This window comes from Homarus americanus, unplaced genomic scaffold, assembly GCF_018991925.1.
Source record: "Homarus americanus isolate GMGI-L3 unplaced genomic scaffold, GMGI_Hamer_2.0 scaffold26340, whole genome shotgun sequence".
Classification (NCBI taxonomy): domain Eukaryota; kingdom Metazoa; phylum Arthropoda; class Malacostraca; order Decapoda; family Nephropidae; genus Homarus; species Homarus americanus.
This window is the reverse complement of record NW_024719598.1, coordinates 480-13,560: the sequence shown is the minus strand read 5'-3', so window position 1 is coordinate 13,560 and position 13,081 is coordinate 480. Positions and strand designations below refer to the sequence as shown.

Sequence of the window (13,081 nt, the reverse complement as noted above, 5' to 3'; positions counted from 1 at the left end):
CAGATCCCTTTCACACACATCCCAGCACTTCCATGTGCCTATCCAACTTCATCTTGAAGCTCCCTAGCGTCCCCGATCCTACTATGGCACTCGGTAGCCTATTCCATATATCCACAACTCTATTACCAAACCAGTGCTTGCCTATATCCTTTCTGAATCGGAATTTATCTAATTTAAAGCCATTTGTTCTAGTTATTTCGTTATTACTGAGCTTCAGAACATCTTCCATTTTACCCTTGTTAATCCCACTTACCCATTTGTACACCTCTATCATATCTCCCCTAACTCTACGCCTCTCTAATGAATGTAAGCCTAAGCTTTTCAGTCTTTCTTCATATGGAAGGTTTCTAAGACAGTGGATCATTTTAAGCTGTCTTTGTACTTCTCTCCAAATAATCTATAATTCATTCTATACGAAGTATACAGAACTGAAACCGCACAATCCAATTCCCCACTAATGTTAGTAAAGCTCAAGATAACGCCAGTAGTTCTTGTTATCAGATTCCAGATATGAACCCAAGAATCCTGTTTGCCTGGTTATGAACGCTAATACATTGTTTTCTAGGTTTCAAGTCGCTACAATAAAATATTAATTTTGATCTTTTACATACTAGTTTTTTATTTCCGTGTTAATTTGTTTATACTTAATGCTCTGTATTCGTCTTCCCTCATCTGTAGTAGCACTGTGTTTATAATAAAATTCATTTAAAGTTCACTTGACCACTCCATGTGGCGTATCTAGATCTCTTTGAAGGTGTTCAAAGTCACTGTCTGAATTTATCACTCTCCCCATTTTGGTATCATCTGCAAATTTACTAATCCTACTGAAGTTTTTGTCCAGTGAGGCTTTGTCCAGTGAGGTTTTTGTCCTACCCACAAGATACTTCCCTGTAGTAATGTGAAATAAGGGTAAAGAAATATACCAGTCATACAGTTACTCTTTATATTTTAAGGGATATTCTACACAAACCTGTAGTAAAATATTCATTATAATTAAGTAATAAATGTGTTATGATTTTCTTAAGACAAAACTTCTAAGGTGGTACACTGCATTTAGTTTAATATAAAAATTTAAATTATAAAAAACATTTTGTAGTAGAACAAAACAAACACATGTAGTAACAAAACACCTGTACAAAATCTTGTAGTAAAATTACCTAAAATAATAAAACACCTGCAGAAAAACCACAAGTACTAAAATAGAGCCTCGTAGGCTGTCACAACAAATTGATTCACCATCGAAACTTTTAAGACACAAGTGATACAAAACATCGAAACATCAAAATAATAAAAATAAAGCATTGGATTACGTTAACACTGCATAAACATATAAAAACTATCACTGAAATTAACTAACGTGAAACAACACTGAATTACTTGAATACAACTAAGCAAATACTGATGGACACAAACAGACATAAATAGGTACTCGCATAGATATACCACATTGGTGGCGACAGGAACAACAGAAATAAATTAAGTTTAAGTAACAAGTGACACACAAAGGATGTGTACTGTATGACAAGAGGACTGAACTAACTCAAGTCAGTTGGTGGGTCCTATATATAAGGTCGGCTCCCGCCACGCGACCCGCCGGTGGGTCGTTTAACGATGCAGATGGTCGTTAGAGAACAAAGAATGCTGGTTACAATACAAAATAAAGAAATAAGATGGGCTTGAACAAATAATGACAGTTAAAACCTTAACAGCACAGGGTAAGGTGACTAGAATATATAATAGTAAATTTAACACATTACAGGAATAATATGGAACATGGGAGCATATTATATATAAAAAAATAGAAAAAAGTTCGACACGGTCGTAACAATATATATTAGTATTATTTCTTGGGTGCCATTAAGATAGATAGATATATACTTAACATAATGTGCTATAGATAGATAGATACATATTTATTGACTAAAGTTACACATATGCGATATACATAGTGGAGGTATACAATGTACAACACAGGACGTACATAGAGCAGGTACACACACAATGGCGAAGAATTAGTCTACCCGGTCATGGTTTCCCCAACAATATCACCATGTAATTATTTCCATTATGGACACTGTGACTCTTGTTGTCTCGGTGGAGTTGTCAAATCCTTCGTCCTTTGTGTCAACATAATTTTGTTTCGGTAATGCTGCCACAGACACACTCAGCAAGGTCAAAATATATACGATTATCCGGGTTTTTTATCCCGCGAAGATCACTTAACATCTGAGGAGAGACCGCAGAGACCCTCCGGAACTAAGGAGGGTGAGCTTAAATCATGGAAGGGAGAGGAACGTCTATTGACTCACTCTGGCGTATTGATTGACAACCTCCTTATGATCGATATCTCTCAGGCTTAGTCGTTCGTTTTCAGGTGACACACACACACACATACACACAGACACACACACTATTTTGCCGTGAACTGTTCGTAAACAAAACAAACCGACTAAACTAACCCTAATCTATCTAAACTAACTCTTTCACTTCTATAATTTAAACACATTCCTTTAACGCTAAGTTTATTTTGGTTGGTTATGTGAGAACTTCTCACTTCATGGCAAAATAACGAACCTGTGTTTGATAATTAAAAAAAAATACCCACTGACTTGGAAATTTTTCTTGAAATGTATATATTCTTGCTATTTTGATCACAATACGAATATAAACCTTATAAATAATAGCATTTAAGGGCAAAACAAGCACATTATTAGTATTTGTACGTATAGAAAGACCTTCTTACGGGTCTTAGGTCGTATTTACTTAAGAAAATTACGTGAAACTAGCTATTCACAAAAAATATTATAGTTACTCCTTCTCGACCATTTTCTGTGGTGACGCATCAGCTGGTGGTCGACTCCCACAATGCATCAGTGGAGGAAGATGGTCGTGGTGTGAGCATTGCCCGCTTGATTCAGTTGGGATGTTTTGTCATACCGCATTACTTCCGCCTTGTAACGTAACATATTCTTGTAATTGACATACAAAGTGCACCGTGACTTATAAAATATGTTTTATAATGAGTGATTGTCCCCAGTCTGTTTGAAAGTAGCGACAAACAATGGATAAATGCTGAGAGTAGTGTTTGTTTACATCGTGAATCTGTGTAGGTTGTGTTTACAAGGAACAGCTGATCGGCTGGTGGCTCTATCGTGTTTGACAGCCTTGTAGATAAGTGATATACCCGTGGCCTGGATGATCACTATATTACTCAGAACAAACATGTGCTTACGTCGAGCTATTTAACGGTGATAATACTCCACAACAAGAACAGACGACGTAGATGAAGCCATAATGGGTAGGTTGAGACAATCTGGGCCTCAGATACATGACAAAACAACTCCCACTTTGCTTTTAAATATTCTTATTTTGCTGTAGGAATTGTTCAAACTATATGCCCTAATTTTATACTAAATTATTTAAATGTGTTAAGCATTATTGACATCTAAAATGGTTTATTATCTTAGTTATTCTTATTAAAGTGTTTATATATTTAATTATTCTTGTTGACGTTCGTATGAGAAAAATATTTTAAAAGGCTTTACACATATTGAAGACAAGTTTATTAATATTTATGATATATGAAACAGTATTATGGTGTGCGGTATAACATACAGTACAGGTGATTTCGGACATATACTGAAATATTCTCTCTACTGTTATAACTTACTTGAATTATGACGTAGAATACCTAGATAATTATTTATGCTTGACTATGATAAACATTGATGTTATATCCACAATCTTATTCCTTCATTATAGTGCTGATTATTGTCTAAAGATTAATTATACGTTTGATTATCATGGATGAATATATTGAGATCACCTGTAGATTAGTCCCCAGGTGCCGCGCGAAGTGTGTAGCGGTGTACAATGATAGTTTTATTATTTGTATGTATTTAATTTTGGATATTAAATTTTTAACTTGTCTGATGAATTTATATTATATAAATTCAGCGTTCCTCAGCTATACACACGGATGAAGATAAGAGATATTATATGTTTAAATCATACAATACAGGCAAACAACACTTGGTACACAGTGTAAACAGTGTAAACAAACGACACCAGGTACATACACTGTAAACAAACACGGTACATAATAATTATTATTATTCTCTCTCTCTCTCTCTCTCTCTCTCTCTCTCTTACTGTTCATTGTTAATCATTCTTTTCTCTCTCTCTCTTTTGCAGGCAAGTGTAGTACAAGACGCGTGGAAACTGACGTCCCTAGTGAAGTGCATACGACAAGTGTCACCCCTTCCCCAAGTGTAACCTCTCCTTCCTCACTCTCTTGACCTCCCTGTCAGCGCCTCTTCAAGTACTACCTTGTAACACTTGTCTGGGTGTATGTATGTACCGTACGCTGTCTACTTCAACACTTGAGTCCACCTACTTTAGCTACACCTCCTTCTATTCCTGTCAACTCTCTATTCAACCAAGATGGAGAGTGATAAAGTCGTAGATATCTCCCCCACTTCTTGTACGCCCCAGGGTCCTCCAACACTCTCTTCCTCTCCCTCCTCTCCCTCCTCTCTCCCCCACCACACTCCTCTCACCCCCACCACACTCCTCTCACCACGAATGACAAATGCCTCACTCCTGCCTCTAATATTATAATGACTATCACCACCATCACAAGCAACAGAGAGGAAGAGGGGGAAGAAGACTCGACTCCTCTTTGCCTTCACAATACTCCCAGTTTACCCAAGGCCGCCGACTCGGTCAACACGGTGCGACATAAAAGTAAGTACTGAACCGTCTTGTTTAGTTACCCCCTTGATGGCGTTTGTTATTTAGTAGTACAGTATAATGGGAAGTAATCAGTATTACCATTGGGTTAATCTCATTTGTGGTTGATTGTCAGGTTATGGGAGGCGCTTTATATATTTTTGGGAGCAAGCGAAGATTAGACCTCCCTTCCAGGTTGTTTCACCTTAAGATTAACCTAACCTAATCTGGTCTACCTTATGTTTAACCTCACCTAATTTAGCCTAACCTAACCAAATCTATTTTACCCTATGTCTAACTTAATCTAACCTAATCTAACCTTACCTTAATATCTCCCCTGCCACTATCATCACCCTAAATGTCACCCTCTTCTTTTCTCCCCTTCCTCTCCCCATTCCATTCTCTCTTTCCCTTCTCCTTCCCGCCTCCTTTTCCTACCCCCTTCCCCCCCCTCCTTCCAACCATCACCATCCAGAAGAACAAATTTTGGCTGCGTGTGTTATAAAGTTTACGCGCGTAAATAAACACACTTTATTTACATCCCTGGGAACGTAAACATGGGATTGGTCCATGAGGAAGAGGAGGAGTAGGAGATGAAGGAGGAGGTGAAGGAGGTGGTGGGGGAGGTGAAGGATGAGGAGGTGGATACAATACCTAGATGAGGGATAACAGAAGGTGGGGGAAGAGGACAGCAAGAGAGGGATAAGAGGAGGTGAAGGAGGAAAGAAGAGGTCACCTAAGGGAGGGACGAGAGAAGGGGGAAGAGAGTTGGGGGAAGGAGGGGAAAGGGAGTGGTGCCTCAAGGGAACTATCCTTCTCCCCCTCGTGTCATTATAACATTATGACTTTATGCTTCTCGTGCCGGATTTTTCACACTCTCTCTCTCTCTCTCTCTCTCTCTCTCTCAGTACACAGTTAAATGAGATGAAATACCAGTAGCTTTTTTATCGCTCAATTGGGGGGGCTGAAGTAGGTTGGGGGGAGGGGGCATGGGGAGGGGAGGAGGTGGGTAGGAGTAAACAAATGAACAGCGGTGGTAGTATATTAAAAATGTTCGTAATGTCGTAGAGATGGTTGTTGTTGTAGTGGTTGTAGTTGTTGAAATGGTTATGGTACAACCCAATACAATTTAGATTATATACATATACTGTACAGTACAATCTTAAACTAATTTTACACTTTCCTGTCGGAGAATTCTGACATCCTCCGCGAGGGAAAAAACAAATGGAAGGGTACAATTTGTTATTTAGTAGAAATGGACTCTTTCATTTTGTTAGGACTATTTACAGTACAGGGTACGTACAAATGTGCGTCCAATATTTCTTGGATAGCAGCTTCCGCCCTTTGTGCTGCTTGACGCTTTGGTCTAGTGGAGACTTGTACCTCGTCAGAAACACTAGATTGTGTCAGAGGGCAATGAAGTTCCAATGGTACTAATTTTTCCAAAGTTGTTATGCTGTGTATCCCCTTGTAGAATACTTGGGCCATTTGTACACTTCTCTCTCTATCACAATAGATTGCCGTAATTCTTCCCAATGGCCAAGTAGCACGAGGACCTTCACTCTGTACTCGAACCACATATCCACCTTAAGGTTAATCCTCTGAGTTGCTGTTTGTGCTCCATACAATTTCTCACCAAGAGATGCAAGATAATCCCTCTTGTAAATTTTTTCCCAGTGCTTCAACAATTTATTGAGGTTATTAAGTTCACTAGTACCAATATAATGTGGATCATCAGAGGTATCAGAGTAATCTCCAAGACCAATTGGGCATAGGGTTTAGTCTCCTTCCATAGATCAAATGAGATGGAGCAAGAGGAGTATGATGGCCTGTATATGTCATGGGTCTGTTGTTCACCCTCTTCTCAGTTTCAGTTAGGATGGTGATTAGTTCATCCTCTGATATTTTCCTTTTAAAAAGAACTTTGCAGATGGAGGTTTTCACGAACCCCATCAGTCTTTCATAGAACTCTCCCATCCACGGGGCTCCTGGGGGTACGAACTTCCACTCGGTTCCATTATTCTTTAAGTGAGCTTGAATTAAGGCGTCTGTAAAGATCTTTCAGAAATTTTGAAGTGGTGATGAAATTCGTTGCATTGTCGGATATTATGAGCCTAGGCGATGATCTTCGGGGCACAAATCTCCGAAATAAGTGAAGAAACGTTAGAGCTGATAAATCCCGAGCCAATTCTAGATGAACGGCACGTGTTGTAGTGCACGTGAATAAACAAAATATAATATTTCTTCGGCTCTTCATTTTCAGTTCTGGTTATTGTTATTGGTCCAAAATGATCCACTCCAACCGTGTGAAAAGGTTCCCTGTGTACAACACGTTCTTTAAGCAGTGGGGGAGGTCCTGGTAACTAGAATGGCTTTCCTTTTATGGCTTTACACACCACACACTCTCTCAGGATAGTCTAGATTACTTGCCTGCCTTTAGGAAGTCAATACTGATCTCATATTTATGTCAAAGTGTCTGCTACTCCTCCATGTACGCTTTGAGAACTATATTTTCTAACTATTAACGTCGTAAGTCAGGAGTGACGTGGTAGTAGGATAGAAAATTTGGCTTGAGGAAGTAAATTCAGCGCGACAATGAATGAACTTAGTTCCAGAGACTATGTATAATCCAAGGCTTTTGATCAGAGATGTATAATTTGGTGAACTAGTGTTTACTTGCTTCCAGGTATTCTTATTCTTTCCTGTAGCTCTCTCGTTGTACAACACTTACCCAGTAATTTATGCTATTAGGAGGTACAGTAAGTCTTCGTTCAACGTTGCCCCCGACAATGTTGTTTCGGTATAACGTCGTCACGGACTACTTTGTATGGCGCATCACCCTCTCTCATCTTGGTGCGCTACGCTCTCACCCGCAGAGCGTCACAGCGTCCCCTGTGTTTGTTAGGCTTCCACAGCATTTGTGCGTGTTTAAGTGTTTTTGCTCTAAATACTGTACTCTAACCATGAATGAAGTGTAAATCATGAATCAATACTCGAAATCATGAATCAAGAGTCAAATTAATGAATCAAGAATCAAAATCATGATTCAATAGTCGAAATCATGAATCAAGGGTCAAAATCATGAATCAAGAGTCAATCATGAATCAAGAGTCAAGTTCATGAATAAAGAGTGTAAATCATGAATCAAGACTCAATCACAAACCCATAAATAACAAGGGTTACTGTAATTTATCCTCTTAATTACAACATACTTTTAAAGATATTGTTTGGGGTTATTTGTGGTTGGTAGTTGCGGAGGGTTTCCGAATTCTCCGCTCCTTGGGGACGAAAATTTCCTACTTTCACAAATTTGAAGATTTTTATCATTATATCTTGTTAATTTTCTTTTTTGATTAAATTTTCCTCCTGTAGCCATAGTTTTATTAATATATACAGTACAGTACTCCCTCTTTATCGACGGGGGTTACGTTCTGTAAACGGCCTTCGATAAAGAAACCGTCGATACCGTGATGGTTACGTAATTTTTCTAACTATTATTAGCATATGTTGAATAAATGTACCTTTAAGCATTAATGCATTTCCTTTACACATAACCTTAAATAATAGTGTATAAATAATAATATAATAAGTGGACAAAAATACTAGCAAACTTACGATTTCATTTATTGAAGTGAACATCGGTCCTTACAGTAAACAAAACAGTGTACAGTACAGTAAAAGTCCAAAAATCCGGATGCCCAAGGCAAATTGTTTACCATTTATTATTACAACACTTTACACTGAAACGCGGGTAGTTTCAACAAAAATATTGTATATTTCCATTCAAGTATTTATTCAAGTCAATTAGGAGGGAATATTATTGTAATACAACAGTTTTTTAACTAAACCATTCGAAAAGTGATTACGGTAACATCTTTTGAACGAAAGAAAGTGAGTCATTGTTTTCGTCACGATTTGATCCCACTTTCCACTTTAATACGTACGTCATTTCAACAAAAATATTACATTTCCGTGAATGTATTATATCAAGCACAGTATGAATAGAATATCATTGTAATATAACAGAATTTTAACCGAAAACTATTAAAAAAACGAGTAACATCTCAAGAACATCGGAAGCTTAGGTAAAGTCTTTTGTTTCCGTCATGTATTTTATCCTATTTTACATTGAAATACATCACGTTTCAGCAAAACTACTATTTATTTCCGAGAATATATTCATTCAGGCGCAGTTTAGGTAAAATATACGTGTGATGTAATAATTTTTTAACTGAAAACGATTCGAAAAACACGTACCCTCTAGCCCTGTTCAAGGAGAGGACTGGGAGAAGCTGTTTGGTGCTGCAGACGATGACAAGGAAAATGATTTTGATGGATTTTAATGAAAATATTCAGAAATATGGTATCGTAATATTTATTCAAGTCAATTAGGATATTATTGTAATACAATACAACAGTTTTTTAACTAAACCATTCGAAAAGTGATTACGGTAACATCTTTTGAACGAAAGAAAGCGCAAGTCATTGTTTTCGTCACGATTTGATCCCACTTTCCACTGTAATACGTACGTCATTTTAGCAAAAATATTACATTTCCGTGAATGTATTATATCAAGCACAGTTCAAATAAAGCCAAAATAAAAATCCGGCTAAATAATCCGTCGATAATCGAAACCGTCGATAAAAAATCCGTCGATAAAGAGGGAGTACTGTACCAGGAAATGTGAGGAATAAATATAAATAATACCAATAAATAAGTTACAACAAAAAATACTGTACAGTATTGCCAAACCAATAAATAAAAGCCAAATGAAAATTTAACACAGACGCCCTTTGCATACACTCCCTGCCTCACCACAGTAATGAAGACCAGCTGGGACGCTACCTCTGCCATCTTCCTGGCAATGCTCCCCACCACACACTGCGTCCTCACCCCGTTCCCCCACTAAGCCAGTTAACTCATGTACAAAGAACTGTATATTCCCTTTATGTGTTTGTCCTTATGGCACATTTATTTTACTTTTTTTCACATTATTTTTGTAGGATGGTGTGTGCATGTATATCATTAAAAATAAATGAAGAAAGTTATGTATATCAGCCCATAAATACAAGATGAAAAACAACCATAACAACTCACAGCTTTGCCCAGTAGCCTGGTGGTTACATGAGTCTAACCTGGCTACAATGCTGCCAGTGATGTTAACAGTTGTAAATGTGAAAAGAAAGTTATCTGTAAATCTTCATTTGTTTCAGGTATTTGTAGATTTAAGATTAAATGTTGCAGGTATGGCATTGATAGATTGTATGCTTGTAAGAGTTCAGAAATGGTTACTGCTCAGCTACCTCTGAAGAGTTGGGTGTCTGCCGTATGGACGTTAATCTTATCGGGTTATCATCGTCAGTACAGTAGTTATAAATCCATCTTTTATATTTATAATAATTTTTTTAATTAATAATGAGTTCAAGTAAGCAATAACATATTTTTAATTCTGGAGTTGGGTTAGGTAGAATCTTGCCTACTGGAGACAGGAACTGGGGATTCATTCGCTTATGGGAGACCACAACTTCACATACGTTCCTGGACCCATAGTTTAGTTTAGGTTAAAGCCCATACAAAACAATAATAATATACCCTTATATAACAAATAATGTAAATAAAGTGATGTTAAACAATATATAATGATGAACATAATGTAAAAAATGGGATTTTAATTACAAAAATTGTGGTGAATGTATTGGGATCTTGTTCATAAGTGCGTGTGATGGTAAGTCGGACGGTTGTTTACTCAGGGACTGCCTGCATATAAACTATGCTGGTAAAATTATGCTTTTCATCTTGTATTTAGACAATACTGTACAGGTACTATATATGGTGCAGGTAGGTAGGCAGTGATATCTCTGTTAGCTGGAATAATTGCTGCTAAGCATTTCCAGGGAATGAGAGATTTCTGGATAACCAAATGACTCTCAGAGCCAGAAAGAAATCCTTCATCCCTGGAATGTTCCAGGTACAAAAGTACTTGAAAATTTTTCTCGGAATTTTCCAGAAAATTGCCCCTTGGAAAAATTTTTCCCAAAGCTAGAATTTTAAGGAAAATTATAGCTCTGGGAATGATTTTCCGAGAAAATTTAAATTTCTGCTATCAGAGAGTTCCAGTTAAGATGGATTCCGGCTTATGGAGATATTTACACAGTTTGTTATGAAGTTAGACAGTGCAGGTACAGTATACAACAAGTTTAGCCAACAAAGCCATTAGTTGCTAACACTCCTCATACAGTATTACCAAAACAATATCCACTTCTGTGTAACTAATATATGTATATTTTTTTCAGAGGCTGTGGACTGGTCTTTGAACAGTATAGGTGACTTGTACAGGTCAAGCTTACCCCTCCTGACCTGACCTTCACTCACAGACTCGTCTCAGGAAAACTGTTTGAACTATTTTCACTTTTCTAGTAATGTTTTAATCTCATTTTGTTTTATATACCGTATGTATTATGGTGTGAGTTATGTCTGCATTGCCTTGGGGTACTGTACTGCCATCCCACTTGCACGATCGTCTGTTTTATGTGACTTTTACCATCTTAGTTAAATGATCAGCTTAGGTTAAGTTAGGTTACGTTGGGTTGGGTTATGTTATGTTATGTTATGTATCTATCATCTTTATTGTGGGAATATAGAAATGCCTGTCTTCCATCAGTTCATGTGGCCATTTTAGTGCTGCTCCGTGGATTCTCCCTCAAGTTCAAGATTATCAGTATTTTAATGAAAGGAAGGACTTACTCCTTCCCTGTGTGGTTCATCCTCTCACAGGGGGACTGTCTTTGTTTACACCTACATCAGTCATGTTGAGAGCCTTCACAAAAATAACACCTTCTAGAGACCCCCAATTTTTGGACAGCTGCAGACACAGGTTCCTCTGAAGAATCAACAGTCCCAGAAATAAATGCTGCATAGTTTACTAGAGATGATCCTTGTACATAGGACTCAGAATTCCTCTGAGAGAGATCCAGTGCCCTAGCTTGGTCAAAGGCTGTCTGTAGATCCAGACTCTTATTTTCTAGGAGGTGCTAATGAATCAGTGGTGTCATGAGTCATTGATGAAAGTCTCTTATATAGTCATCCTAGTTCTGTTCTGCTCTAACAGCCTTGAAGTTGTACTCCTTACGGAGCTGGTGAAGTTCCTGTGCGTATTCATCCAATGTTTCATCTTGAAGTTGTACTCCTTACTGAGATGGTGTTTCACCCTGACGTTGTCTTCTTGTGCCCAGAAGATGTCGAGCAAAGAATTCATTCCTGGGCTTCACGTAGAGATCCTGAATAATCTATATTGCAGCCTCATAAGTGTCATTATCGGCTATATATGTGTATACACTAGGAGACACAAAGTTGATGAGGGTGTTCAATATGTCAGGTGTGTGGAATGCAATGGACTAAAGGAAGCTATAGAATGTGTGGTACCAGTGGCACCACTTCCTAGCTGCTTCTGGTGAGTTTAGACTAGAATCCAATCTCTGGCTGCAGACACTTCTCCGTGGTGACTCATGACAGTTAAGATGAATAAATTGCAATGAAACAGAGTTGACTAGTACATAACTAGACTTTATTCACCTTATAACTGTCCTACAATAGTATCTGAAACAAAAGGATATAACAAAATGAGATTATACAATATTGAAACACAGAAGGATCATTTAAACAAGTGATAAATGATAGTACTACAATAATTATTTATTTATATAACTGTGTAAAACTAAGGTGTTACATCTCCCAGACTTACATTAGTACATAAGAACAATACAGAGGTAAACCACAGGTCCATATTTGAAAGGCTAAAGGGTCCCTGCAGTAATTTACTTGAAATATAATCCTGATTCTTTGGCCTCTAAGATGGCTGTTGGAGAGCACAAGCTGATGTACAATATTATGATTATCATTATCGCGCCTTCGTCCCCCAGTTCATCCGGACACCCTCTCTCCGCCACATCCGGACCTCTCCCTGCCACATCCGGACACCCTCTCCCCACTAATTGTCCAGTAGTGCGAGAGTTTACTGTACTGTACAGGTACCTACAATAATGATAACAGCATCTGTGAAAATTCAGCACAATTGATTACCACGTTCTAGTGTTGGCCGTCTGCTCCAGGATTACTGTAATATTTATTTAGTTAAATCATCACACAGCTTTACAATATTTCAGCATGTATATAAACAATGCAGGTATACATTTCAGCATGTATATAGACAATGCAGGTATACAGTTCAGCATGTATATAGACAGTGCAGGTATACAGTTCAGCATGTATATAAACAATGCAGGTATACATTTCAGCATGTATATAGACAATGCAGGTATACAGTTCAGCATGTATATAAACAATGCAGGT

General features: G+C 37.7%; 1 long non-coding RNA gene across 1 annotated transcript; it reads left to right on the top strand.

Annotated features, from left to right (window-relative positions):
- Positions 1-2,874: 2,874 nt before the first annotated feature.
- Positions 2,875-12,273, top strand: LOC121860110. The gene is made up of 3 exons (XR_006087820.1): positions 2,875-3,298; positions 4,195-4,746; positions 11,026-12,273. It is a non-coding gene; the product is annotated as an uncharacterized LOC121860110 (long non-coding RNA).
- The last annotated feature ends 808 nt before the right edge of the window (positions 12,274-13,081 follow it).